Source organism: Lampetra fluviatilis, chromosome 13, assembly GCF_964198595.1.
Source record: "Lampetra fluviatilis chromosome 13, kcLamFluv1.1, whole genome shotgun sequence".
NCBI classification, from domain to species: Eukaryota; Metazoa; Chordata; class Hyperoartia; order Petromyzontiformes; family Petromyzontidae; genus Lampetra; species Lampetra fluviatilis.
Window position 1 is genome coordinate 9479750 of NC_136287.1, and position 14701 is coordinate 9494450.

At 43.7% G+C, this 14701-nt stretch overlaps 1 long non-coding RNA gene across 1 annotated transcript in view; it reads left to right on the plus strand.

Annotated features, from left to right (window-relative positions):
• The window catches only part of LOC144935332 (uncharacterized), a 39077-nt gene extending 24869 nt beyond the window's left edge, over positions 1-14208 (plus strand). The window contains exon 3 of the long non-coding RNA XR_013637297.1: positions 14162-14208. This is a non-coding gene — a long non-coding RNA (uncharacterized LOC144935332). The remainder of the gene's footprint in view (positions 1-14161) is intronic.
• Positions 14209-14701: the final 493 nt, after the last annotated feature.

Sequence of the window (14701 nt, forward strand, 5' to 3'; positions counted from 1 at the left end):
TCCCCCGTGTAGTCTTAACAGACTGTTGGGGCAAGTGCAGTTAGTAAGCACCTATGAAGGCGGGCACGGCACACGAAGGATGTGGGTGTCCAGCACCACGCCCGGCCGCCTTTGTCTCCCCAGTGGCGATGATTTTACACACCGCACCAGGTACTCATTTGAGGCTGAGTCGACCTAGGGAAGGATCAGGACCGATTAAGATAATCGTCACCGGTGTTGGCCGTGAGCGGGAATCGAACTCAGGTCACCAGGTTCGTAGCGCAGCGTGCTGACCACTGCACTACCGCTACACGACACGCTGACATACACGCACACACGCGCACATGCTACAGCGGGGCATGAGAGCACGGCCATTTATCCGCAAAGTGGTGTTGGCATTACCACGTTAGCAACGCCATGTGAGAGTGCATGAGATGCCCCATTGGGACACGCGTCTTTTGAAAAATATTACTTACCACCTGCATCCATCAGGATCAAAAGTTGTAGTGGGGTTAATGGGCCATGTGACCAGTTCAAGCGGAGTGGAACAAACGCAATGTTTACTCACTTTCACTCACACGCGCACCAAGACGAAGATCCTCCAAGATTAGCCTCATAGAGCTGCCGGGGCAAGTGCTGTTAGCGAGCACCTATGCAGTGCAGCCATTGCAGCACATGATGAGGGCGGCGTGCCAAGGGATTGAGCATCAACAACTTACCGCATCAGGTACTTACGGGAGGCTGATCTGACCTTGGTGATGCCTAGGTCAGGTTCAGACTCCAGTTATCCTTGCCGTGCATGCCCAAAAATGGAATCTTGGTTGCCAAAATCGGGAGCAAATTATTCTGCGCGCTATTCCACCGCTTTATATGCGCACTTGCACATACAAAAGGGCAAACGCAGGTGATTTGATTCCAAAAACTGTTTATTATTTATAGGAACAGATTTAGTTTTCGCATGCCACACAGGAGTTATTCGCACCTCCGATTAACACGGTAGGCTATATATATTGAACTTCTTTTGCACCGTACATAGCCAAATGTGCAAATCGGAGGTGCAGGGGAAGGACAATGAACTAAACACAAAACGCAGTTCTAACAAAATTAGTTAATCAACATAAAAGTGCATAACTCCAAGAAGAGCGTTCCAGACGGCCGCAGAAGCGCATCTGAAGGCGGGCGATGCAGTAACCGTCTTTGTTCGATGTCCAGCCAAAAGCCGCTGCGGTGCGAAATACGTTCAACACACGTAGATACGTTCAGTGCTCATTTCAGAGGGAGTACGTGCAACAACCACGTTGCGCATTTGCTCTTCGCCACATCACCTCCTCACTCGTGACCACCGCTTACAATTCGCACATCAATGCACGCAGGGTTACGAAATCTTTGAGTGTGAGCTACGCGCCTATAGCGGCGCACGAGACCAATATACATCCCCTCGGTAATTCGCCGGTGCTATACCCTAATAAGTCGAGCGCCAAAAAATTTCAACGACACTTTTTTGTCGCGTAAAATTTTCGTCTGTGGGACTATAACAGGAGCCATAATTTTGTTTTATGGTGGGTTGGGCTCGTCTGCTAAGAACTGGTCACAGTGTTGTGGCCCCATAGCCGTAGCCAGTCTCGGGGGATCTTTAACATTCAGGAGCGGACGGGAGTGCCGGCTTAACGTCTTTTCCACGGCTGCCCTTGCTTCCAACTAAGTGCAGAGAGGTGAGCCAGGGGCCTCCCATGTTATTTCTTGTTTAATTATTTGTGGCTGTTGTTCAAGGGACGCTTTGTGTTGTCAGGCGGCCCATATGAACGCGACTCCTGGCGCAAAAAAAAAACATCCGCAAAGAGGCGGGTGACTGCTGATGCACAGTTATTAACGAGGTGAAGCATTTTAACAATTTGTTCGCACTTTTAACGTTTACTTTGCGAATGTGAAAATGTCAGCGTCTTTTTTTTCAATTGACGTTTTGGTTTTTGGAAAAAAAACTGATTTAACACGGAATATGTTTTCCATCGAAGTTAAAAACCAAATTTTGTGAAAATGGTAAATGACTGGGTACTTTTTTCCTTCTCAAAATGTATTTTTTCTTTTTTTTTATAAGGTATAATAACTATAATAATACAATATAAGTACTGTATTCATATACGTGTGCATTCACAAATAGTTGCACACAAGTGAAAAACTTAATGTGAAAGTATATGTAAAGGTATATGATTTGTTTTAGCTTGTGAGATACTACGAGGGGGGTTTTCTCATGCAAACCTGAGTTTGATTCCTGGCCACGGCTAACATCAGAGGTAATTTCTGATATGTGAACCGGCCTTGCCCTTTCGCCTTCACAATCACCGTCAGGAACTTACATTGCATCATCAGGCCACGTGGTAAACTGCTTAAAAACAAGATAAACAATTAAAAAACATGCACCGTGGCACGAATGATTATCCTCAATGATACTGGCAATAGACTCGACGAGTTCAAAGCAATGCACGTGCTTCACTGATACAAATAAACAAAAAGTTAATAATGCATTGGCATTATCGATCCTTTACGAACTTTTAATTGGATTTGTAGCTGTGGTTTTCATGAAACGATTCAAAATAGTATCTGGGTGAGTGGACGATAACATAACTCTAGATATGCCAAAATTATCAATTATATGGCACATGTATAATTCCATTGTTTGTGATTTTAAGTGTGCATCCTATATGCATAGCTGTTTTGTCAGCAATGGAAGATGTAGGCAATACATAGTTAATGGCAGTTATCTATATACACACGCACACAAGACAGAGCTCCCCCTTACAGCCTTACCAACTTTTGGACCAGTGCGGTTAGCAAGCACCTATGAAGGCCGCCATGACATACGACGGGACGGATGACTAAAACCACGCCCGACCGCCTCTGTCTCCCCAGTGGCAATGCTTAACTTACCCCACTAGGTACTTATTTGAGGCCGAGTCGACCTAGGGGAAGCCCAGGACCGGTTCATGTAATTGTCACTGTTATTGGTCAAGAGAGAGAATCGAACTCACGTCGCCGGGTTCATAACGCAGCCCGCTAACCGCCACACTATCACTCCCCACATATACAAACAAAGATTCCCGTATAGCCCGAACAAACACGAGGAGCAAGTGCCGTTAGCGAGCATCTATGAAGGCCGTTACGGCACGCACACGCGTGTAGAATAGTGGACTTTGATTTGGTCATTGTGGCAGAAATTAGCATTGGTTGCTCTCTGAAGGGATCAAAAACGTGTCCTTAATTCCCAAGTTGTGTGTCCTTCTGGGAGGTGTTAGACCAAAACACCCGGCAGTGTTTTCGCAAGCGGACAAAAAAAACACACACACACATGAATAATACAAAGCCGAACAATATCACAGATGGTATTTGCATACCGCACCAGAAAAATAGTTTGCGACGACTGCACTAATATCACCACGGCATTTAAATTCCACGAGTAATTAGACACTAATTAAAGTCATGCATCAATAAGAGATGATATCGGAGGAGGAAAAAAGTTTCGCAAAAAAGCACCAAGTCTGCACCTGTTTACTGCAAAGACCCTGAGCATTTTATCAAAGGCATTAATTCCCCTCTAATTCCACGACAGCTATTCAAATTTTTTACCTAATTTGCATGAAAATTGCCTGCCTGCCGTTATGAAAAGGCAATCGCTCATTAATACAGTAATTTTGTAAGAAAGAATAGGAGAAGGCTGTGTCCCTAGGGCTTCCAATCTTGCTGGCAGATGCCGGCATCTCAGGGCTGGGATTAGGAACCGAGGCTGAGCAAACCCCACTCGTTGCCACTCCAGGCACATTGTGTGCTTGTCCACGCACGAGAGTAAGCTGGGTGACAGCAGGCATAATAATCCATTATATCCCAGCCTGATACACGGGAAATAATTACACCAAACAATACAATATCTTCTGAGTGTAAGGACACTTTTTTTTGGCTCATCTGGATGACTGCTACTTAACATTAAATTCCATAATTGGGCTCAGTGGTTAATGACATTTTGTAAAAAAAAAGATAACTTATCATGATCCGATTCAGGAAAACTTTAAAATGAGTGTAAGCCTTTAAGTATGCGTTTTGCAGGTAAGATTATTAGATATGTTAACCGCCACAATTATAATTGGCTTTAGATTGTGTGAGTTGCATATTCAAAAATAGTGGCACGTAATTTCCGTATGAGAGATGCGTTTTTTCAAAAGTGTCCATGTTAAATGTAACACAAATTCAACAAAAATGTCATCGGACCATCTAAGAAGTTGAATCACCAAACATGCAGAACACACGTTTTAATATATTAAAATACAAGATCATGTATGAACGACACAGCGACTTTAGCATAACTTTTACTTATAGTTATGGAACAGATTACTGTAATCGAAGGTACGCATCAAACTAAGATTAATCTGATAATGAAAACACGTGAAATGTGTATTCAGATAACTGTTCTGAAACACCAGTGAAAGCAGCCGTTAGAAATCAAATATCAACTCTGGTTAGCAAACATGTTGTTACCTATTATCATTTTGTCCCTCAGGGAAGCTACAACATCAGTACATAAATTTTTCATATCTGTGAGCAAGTTTTTACTCGTGGAGAATCCACCAAAATGTGTACGCGTATTTTGTTAATTGGGAACCAATGATTGCTTGATTTTGACTTTCGAGGAATAATATGTTATAATATAACGTTCCCCAATGGAGTAAACCAGTTTCCAAGATTCAGTTAATCTGCAGACGAGCATTTCTTAGTCATACTATAGCTAGCTACCTTTGCCAATCTTGCCATAGAATATTTGATAGCAAAAATGTTCTCTCCCCCCCGCCCCCCCCCCCCCGATTGAACAATGAACATTTCAATGAGCTATTGTTTCGCAAAATAATTTCAATAGGTCGGGGAGAGCAGACTTCGCGCAGACAATACGTTAAACTTGGCTTTACACATGAGCGGACGCTCTTTCGCACAACTGCAGCTGACATGATACTTCCTGTCGCAGACAACTGGGGTGCCTTTTCCTGCTGGCGAGCGGTGGCTGCGGCTGTGATTAGGCCCCCAAGCTCGCGGAGTGGAAAAGCATGTGCGCGCGTGCACCCTGGGACACCGCAGCTCGGCCCGAAAGGGCCCCGCGGGTGGTGGTGTGGACAGGAATTGGGCACAAGCTATGAGCTGTAATATTGACCGTGCTGCCCCCACCCCCGCCCATCAAAACCACCAGCAATGACTTATTTCATATGTCTTCAAACACCCCCGGGGTGTTGATTCAACAACTTATCTCCTGAACAAGCTTTGTCTGCGAAAGATACCAGGCAGACACCCAACATTTTTCATGGTGGCAATATGTAGGCATGTATATTCAAATATATGCGGAGTAACTTTAAATCAGGTGAAGATATCTGTTGGATGGACAGAAATGCAAAACACATCAGAGTATATATAAGTAGGTAGTTATTGCAGGTGAACTGTGAAAACAATGATGAAATAGGAAGTGAGCGAGAGCAGGTTGGATGCTTTATAAAACTTATCTTGATCATTTAAGGTGACAAAACAAAGTGTCTAGAGTGACTATTTACTGCTATGGCAAGGCTCTCAAACGTGAACACGATGGACATGGTCGAAAGTGCGCAAAGAAGCATGGGGAGGCGGGAGAGGAACGCATGGATACAGAGAACAAATGCAGATTAGAGAAATCATATTGACAGTGAAGAAAGAAAAGTGTTTCCCTCGGTGGCCGATGGTTGAGCCTGACGAGAGAGTGGCAGCAGAAGGAAAGCACAAAAACAAAGATCCCCCTTATAGCCTGAACAGACTGTTGGGGCAAGTGCTGTTAGTGAGCCCCTGTGAAGGCCGGCACGACACACGAGGGAGAGGGGGGGTCAGCGCCGCGCTCGGCTACCGTTTGGCATCCCCAGTGGCGATGTTTACGCATCGCACCAGGTACTCATTTAAGGCTGAGTCGACCTAGCGGAGGCCCAGCACCAATTCAGATAATCTGTTACGCACAAAGAAGGAACAGGCCCGAGAGGACAATGATGAGATGAGCCTGATGCTTTGAAGCTATGTGGATTGTTGCATCATAGAACCATGAGAGATGTAAACAACTTGAGGAGGCCTTCATCCAGCAGCAGATAGAGCAGTGCTGCTGCTGATAATTTATGTCATATTGTATCATTTCGTACAACTGACATTCTTCATCTTTGTGTCTAAGAACATTTACACGTTATTCGTGAACGGTCTTTTGTTTATTTGTAATACTGAAGTACTAAGTATGCATTGTTTTATTTTAAATGAAATAATTCCTGACTACAGACATGCACATCAGGGTGTCACTGAAAATCTTAGTTGGTTAATTTTCAAGGTTCCGCCTCCCGGTTTTAATAATTTTCCCGCTAAACTGAAGCCCCTGCGAGTTTAAATACAACCCCTCAATTTTTACCGATTGCTTAACGGAGTGGAAAAAATGCACTACCGTCAGTAGACATCGTCATAGTTTAGAGGACTTAAATACAGATGAGAAGAGGATTAATATCCCAAACAACCTTGAAATGTGAAGAGATTCAAATGAAATTGTCAGCCGTTGACTTTTACACCAAAAGTAATAAATTGAGAGGATGGTCTAATCTCAAAAAACCGAAACTGAACTTTTTCCATATGCATATTGAGTGTCACCGTAATGCACGCGTAAATTACTTTAACAGATGGCATCCTCACAATCACACATTGTAGTTAACTTAAGGTCAGTCCTGTATGAGTCAACTTTCAGTTGGTTGGTTATCCTCGATTAATAGCATGGCTCATTTGTAAGAATTGATGTCAATGAGGGTCTGAAATATACACTGCAAACCACATCACTCAAATATTATTCTCTGCTTTTTCAAAGTGTGTCTGTAAGAATTACTCGACAGTACAATATCTGCAGTATGGAGATAGTATCAACGTTGCCCAGATAATGTGGAAACGGATAAACCAAAAATGTTAAAATGCCAATCTACTGATATCCTATTTTTTTTTTCGGTAAAGTCACGTAGAAATAAAAAAATATTTGTGCATATTTATATTATAATTTTTCTATCAACGTGACTTTACCGAAAGAACCAAAGAATATGAATTCCTGCAGTCACGAAAGTTTGTCGTCAACATTTCTCCTCATACCCTTTATGAATCTCATCAAGTTACTGGCCATGAATGATCACGAAAGAAGCAACCAACATTGCATAACCTAAAATTGGTTTGCCTCACATTCTTTTAAAGTTTTAACAATCTTAACTAAAAATAATTTAGTATCACTTATTATGTCCGTATATCATTACATTTTCTCCAAAGTTAAATCAAACTTGGGGGGAGCTTCAGGCAATTACGCACAAAAGCTGTATAGGGGGGGGGTTGTGAGATCGCGTAAATATATAAACGTGTCGTTAAACCCGCCAACACTCGACACAGCCAATTAGTGAGGTTTGTCACGTAAACAGAACATGCCAAATCGTTACTCGTACAGCACACCGGTGTGTTGGAGAGCAAATCCACAACATCTACAATCGCCAGTAATTACAACTAGCATCATCAGGCAACAGACAGATTTGAGGCGATATCCTCATGTTTCGTTCCTTAAGGAACTGTACTAGCAACGAATCGGCATGTTCTGTTTACGTGGTGGCGAGTTTCACGACGCATTTATATTTTCGCGATCAAACTCAAAAACCTATAGTGTGGATGATATTGGTCGAGAAAGCCTACGTGTTAAAATGAATAAAGGACTTCATTTCTCTCTCCAGTTGCGTTATCACGCCTTTGCCTAAACTTGACACGTTTAAACACTCCTGGCAATAAACTCCGAGTCGACTTTCAACGAAACCTTCAATATATTCCTATTGACGCGAGGCGCAAATTGTTGCTGAACATCATGGCAATTGCCCTTCGAGCTCTGCAATGCACGGACGATTTAACGGAGCTTGTTGCATAGTTATAGTGCTTTTCAAAATGGGTTAGCTTTTATTAATTATTCTTCAAACAGCTTTCACAGACATGGAAAGTCTGCAATGGCAAGTTGTAAACAATACGTTTCGCATCCTTTGATGAAAGTTAAATGTTTATAAAGCCTCCCACGTTCTCCACTGCTCAAAGTGCTCCGGTGTCGACTTGTTGAATACCACGGCTATTTTCAGCTTAACAATGCAGATAATAACGCTTCACCAATGGTTTGCTAAGAGCGAGAGAGAAAAAAACGCAAACCGAAAAACTATATTGAACGGATAGCATTATAAATGCAATTGCAAATGTTACATTTTCAGTTTAAATTTGCTCGCATTTTTCGAACGTTCAAAAAAAAGTGCCAGTCACGATGTGAAAAGTAATCCACACTTTCATCCGAAGTGAAAGTTTCACTTTCAATACTTGCTATTGCCGAGATCGAGACAGTAGTTTGCGCATTGGTCTCGTGACCTTTCTCTCGACAGTCGTTGTGTGTTCTGTTTTTTGTGATGTTCGTTTCCCTGCATGCATATCATCCCAATGGGAGCACTTCATAAGCAATTCTCTGATGTCACAAGGTAATATCGCGTACACGCTGTAATGCAGTTTTCTGATTGAACAAAAATGTTTTTGCCTCCACTTGCATGGCCTGCCTACCAACAAAGCTGCCGGTGCTGCTTTTATGTATTGTTCAACAGCTGCGACAGAATACAGAGCAATGGGCAAACCTCGGGACAGCAAATTGCCCCAGCTTCAAGCCTCAACCAAGAATGTTTCTTTCCTTTTATATTGGGGCCCCCGTGATTTCGGCCGTACTTGAGAATGCGTGAGGATGAAAGAGCAAGAGGCAAGATATGATGGTGGAAAGGTATATTGAATAACGATAGCTTTTTAAACACGACAAAAGGTAAACAACAGTCTAAAATAAGTGGAAAAGTGTTGCCACCATCTCAGATACAACTGTCGATAACGATATTTAAAGAAGAAAAGGTTTGGATTTTTTGTTAAATAAAAATAAAGTTGATTTGAAGCTTTCGTGACTGCAGGAATCCATACTCTTTGGTTGCAATCGAAACGTCGTGATTTGTTTTATTTTATTTCTAACTACGTGACTTTACCGAAAGAACCAAAGAGTATAGAAATAAATTTGGCTATTGAAAAAAAACTGCATAAGTCAATAAAAGTGCCGTTGTACTCAAAGAGAGGTCAGAGTTATGATGAGTGTGCCACTGAGTGCCGACTGCTGTGCCATGCTCTGGCAAATCACCGCAGCGGAGCCGAGCCGACAGCGAGAGGTAGCTTTACCGGCTCCGAAGATGACATTGTCTGACGTGCACAGTGAATATGGCGAATGCGTCGTGAGATATTTCTAATTATGTCCCAATGTCAATGTTTGAAACCAAGCACCCAAGTATCGGCGGGTACTGTATTGCATTATTTCTTTCGTGACTGCAAGGATCCATACTCTTTGGTTTATTCGGCAAAGTCACGTAGTTAAAAAATCTAACAAAATAAATGAAAATAACTAAATTAAATCACGACGTTTCGGGCGCAACGCAAGCGTCCTTCCCCACCTGAAAAAGGACGCTTGTGTTGCGGCCGAAACGTCGTGATTTAATCTAGTTGTTTTCATTTATTTCATTTTTTACCCACGTGACTTTGCCGACCAAACCAAAGAGTATGTATTGCATTCTCTTGACATACTCTATTTAGAATAGAAACAGAATGTATATCCATCCAATCGGGCTTCATTTAAAGCCAGGCACTAAATAAACAAAATATTGTAAACACATTCTATTGTTGACACTTTCTTTTGGTATTAATGGGGGACAAAAGAAAGCCATCCGCGCACGTGTGTGTGTGAGTGTGTGTGCGCTAATAAACATTTTCCACATTTTAAAGTTACCCGCCATCAGAGGTGTGGACTCGAGTCATGTGACTTGGACTCGAGTCAGACTCGAGTCATGAATTTGATGACTTGCGACTCGACTTGGACTTGCATAACAATGACTTTGTCCCACCTATGAGATGTGGACTCGAGTCATGTGACTTGGACTCGAGTCAGACTCGAGTCATGAATTTGATGACTTGCGACTCGACTTGGACTTGCATAACAATGACTTTGTCCCACCTATGAGATGTGGACTCGAGTCATGTGACTTGGACTCGAGTCAGACTCGAGTCATGAATTTGATGACTTGCGACTCGACTTGGACTTGCATAACAATGACTTTGTCCCACCTATGAGATGTGGACTCGAGTCATGTGACTTAGACTCGAGTCAGACTCGAGTCATGAATTTGATGACTTGCGACTCGACTTGGACTTGCATAACAATGACTTTGTCCCACCTATGAGATGTGGACTCGAGTCATGTGACTTGGACTCGAGTCAGACTCGAGTCATGAATTTGATGACTTGCGACTCGACTTGGACTTGCATAACAATGACTTTGTCCCACCTATGAGGTGTGGACTCGAGTCATGTGACTTGGACTCGAGTCATGAATTTGATGACTTGCGACTCGACTTGGACTTGCATAACAATGACTTTGTCCCACCTATGAGATGTGGACTCGAGTCATGTGACTTGGACTCGAGTCAGACTCGAGTCATGAATTTGATGACTTGCGACTTGACTTGGACTTGCATAACAATGACTTTGTCCCACCTATGAGATGTGGACTCGAGTCATGTGACTTGGACTCGAGTCAGACTCGAGTCATGAATTTGATGACTTGCGACTCGACTTGGACTTGCATAACAATGACTTTGTCCCACCTATGAGATGTGGACTCGAGTCATGTGACTTGGACTCGAGTCAGACTCGAGTCATGAATTTGATGACTTGCGACTCGACTTGGACTTGCATAACAATGACTTTGTCCCACCTATGAAATGTGGACTCGAGTCATGTGACTTGGACTCGAGTCAGACTCGAGTCATGAATTTGATGACTTGCGACTCGACTTGGACTTGCATAAAAATTACTTTGTCCCACCTCTGCCCGCCAATTGCTTAATTGCGAGTAACTTCCACCTCTTATTGTGTAGTTTGGTATCTTTGTAAAGTTTTCTGGAGATCTGTATTAATAAAAGGGATGTTTAAAATAAGTATATTACATGAAGAGCAACAACTATGGGCAATGAAATAAAACTTCTACTGAGAATAAGTGAACAGATGCTCGGCTTTGCTCCGTCGGTGCCGGTCCATGGAAATGTTGTTCGAGAGGAAATCTGTTTCTTGTTGAGGGTGACACAACGCAGAGACCTCATTCGGGTCATCCTCGCAGCGGCCTTTGGCTAACCATCGAACAAAGACGGTGACCACATAGCGCGCCTTCAGATGCGCTTCTGCGGCCGTCTGGAATGCTCTTCCTTCCCCATGCACCTCCGATTAGCACGGTTGGCTACGTACGGCGCGAAAGAAGTTCAACATACAGCACAGCGCCGTAATGTGTTTCCATTGTGCGATGATGAATTCATTGCCACACCTGCTGTTTCCTAAAAGTGTATGTTTTACTCTGTGAATCTTTTATTTGTAAACTGTATAATAAAGCTTGATTATTTTCAAACGATACAGAACATGATATTGGTATATTCTACCCAGCAAGTTTATTTTTTGTATATGTTCAACAATTAAAACAGACATAGGGAAATAAAACACAACTCTACAGGCGGCAAAGCACTAAAACACGCAGCGTACATAAATATCCGATGTAATCAGGTCACAGCCTCTTAAACCTAATTCTAGACAACAGTTAGTAAATCTGATCTGTCCCGCGCACACTCTGCTTTTATTGACATCGAGAGCGGTGAAGGCAACACATTTATTGCTGAGCGCACGCGTCCTTTCGTCGCACAGGGAAACACAGCATTAACCCCGGGCTCGTTGCTTGTCAAGTGTTGGACGGTCTTTTTTTTGTGTTAAAGCAGCAACCGCAGCAGCAGCAGCCCACATTTTATATAAACAAAAAAAGAGAACTTGCCAAAGGCAGCCCGCTTACTCAGAGCAAAGTCTCCCACATATGCGCACACGGGGTCAAAGCTACGTAGCCGCACGACAGGGCCAAGTCGCTTCGTTTGCGCATCGCGGTGGTCACAACCTCGCTGCAGGCAAAGAGGGCAAGTAAAAACACTCGGACGCCTCTCGATCTTGACGTCGCCAGCAGATGCTGGAGAGCGATGATGTTGCAGGTTTGTGTTCGACTGATGGCGTTGAGATGGCCGCGTGGGTTGCGTACGTCGCACCGCTCAGACGGCAAAGACGAAATAATTGGTCGCTGATTCGTGACATAACGTAATATCAGTGTACTCTATTTGGGGTCAATTCGCTGATTCGTGACATAACGTAATATCAGTGTACTCTATTTGGGGTCAATTTGCTGATTCGTGACATAACGTAATATCAGTGTACTCTACTTGGGGTCAATTTGCTGATTCGTGACATAACGTAGTATCAGTGTACTCTACTTGGGGTCAATTTGCTGATTCGTGACATAACGTAATATCAGTGTACTCTATTTGGGGTCAATTCGCTGATTCGTGACATAACGTAATATCAGTGTACTCTATTTGGGGTCAATTCGCTGATTCGTGACATAACGCAATATCAGTGTACTCTATTTGGGGTCAATTTGCTGATTCGTGACATAACGTAATATCAGTGTACTCTATTTGGGGTCAATTTGCTGATTCGTGACATAACGCAATATCAGTGTACTCTACTTGGGGTCAATTTGCAATGGGCACTTTCAACTTTCTTAGTCGAGAAATAAAACGCGTGCGGTGCAATGAACTTGACACGTGTAGACGACACACCCAGTGTCAACAGAGAATGTATTTAATTTACTCCCAGCTGTACAATCAGGGTATGGAGTACAAGGTGATCCATTGACGGACACCCCACCGATTCCCAGTGACCCTCTCATTTCCTTCTCAACAGGTGATTGAATATTGTTAAAGCGATGTTGGGCAAAGTGTATCACGGGAAATTGTGAAATATTTCATAAGCGTCCAGCGTTGAGATTGGAGGTAGAGAAGTAGAGGATTTCGATGTGAATGTTGTTCTCTCTCTTAATTTATTTAAGTGGGGTGTCTATATATTGATCGCCCTCTGTACACTCTTTAATTGTTGTTGTGTTTGCAATCATGCGTAGCTTGTATGAAAGAAAAAAAAACATATACGTAGACGGAAAGAAAATGCGTGGCATTCTGGCGAACTGACCTTCCAGAAGGGAGGGGAAGGGACGGGGGGGGTGTAAATTAATCATATTCATACCCATAGTGTTCCCTTTTAATTATCATTAATTGGTACCCATGAGAATTATCAGGGTCTGCTAATTATCAGTTTGAAGCAAGTTACACAAACCTAACAGAATGCTGACATTTCCTGTGATACGTTTTGACTTGCTGTTAGGTCAGATGGTCAATGTGTTTAGTGTGGGGAGTTAGAGATATATTTTCTTTATCCTCATTGGGCTCTGTTCCAAAAAAGTTAGAGGCATATTTCAATGTCACAACCATGAGAACTGCGAATCTCCATAAATAATGCTTTGCCCGATGCTGACCACACAAAGTTTGAGAGGTGCACAGAATAAGCATCGCAAACCTTCCCACAAAACCTGGCACGGTTTGCAGAAATTCGAACGGCATTCAGGCTTTGTGATCGATAAAAGTAATACACATGTAAAGATCACAATAAAGCAATATCTATTGTTTGAAATGTTAAATAGGCGATATCTTCATATGCAGTGCAACATTTACACATGGGCAAACACTGAGAGCATTTTCAATTTGTATTATGACATTTTTACTTCTTTAAAATCACCGTTTCTGAAAAACATAGGCCACGCATAATACCACTGCACGTACGACATTGCCGCACGAATTGCAAATCGAGAGTAGATCACACTGCACGGACACAATTGACGCGTGGAACTACTTTGGGAATGCGCACACAGGCTGGTCAATGTTGCCGCACCCACCCCTTCCAAGGAGGCCACAGAGAGCCAGACAACTTTCAATGGGGGGGTGGGGAGATGGGCAGGGTGGGTGGGGGGGCAAGGCCCCAGCTCTTTATCACGGGATGGCAGTGGGGTGTGTGGAAAAGAATCGGAATCAGAGGCTCCAAGAAATCACCCCTCACTCGTGCTTCTACTGTGGAAGTCGAAGTGTTCTTGTTGTTGTTGTCGTTCTCCCCTTCTCCAGGTGTATTCGGCGCTGTCACATGGCGGCCAGAGAGACAGTAAATGAGATGAGGAAGCGTGGACTTGGCAGGGACAGCCCCGGCGAAGGTCGCTATTAATTTCCTGCTCTGCGTTCTCTCAGCTCTCCCCGGCCGCTCGTTGTGGGCTGCCGGATAAACAGGGAAAGGGCCAGGAATCGCGCGTGCCCCCAAATCTAGAGGAGAGAACAAGGAGGCATACGCACGCACACACACACACACGCGCACACACACGCACACACATACACGCGCGCACACACACGCACGCGCACACACACACACACGCACGCACACGCACACACACACACGCGCGCACATACACGCACGCGCACACACACACACACACGCGCACGCACACGCACACACGCGCGCACACACACGCACGCGCACACACACACACACGCACGCACACGCACACACACACACGCGCGCACATACACGCGCGCACACACACGCACGCACACACGCGCACGCACACACACACACACAGACGCACGCACACAAAAACTACTCCGCTTCATTTA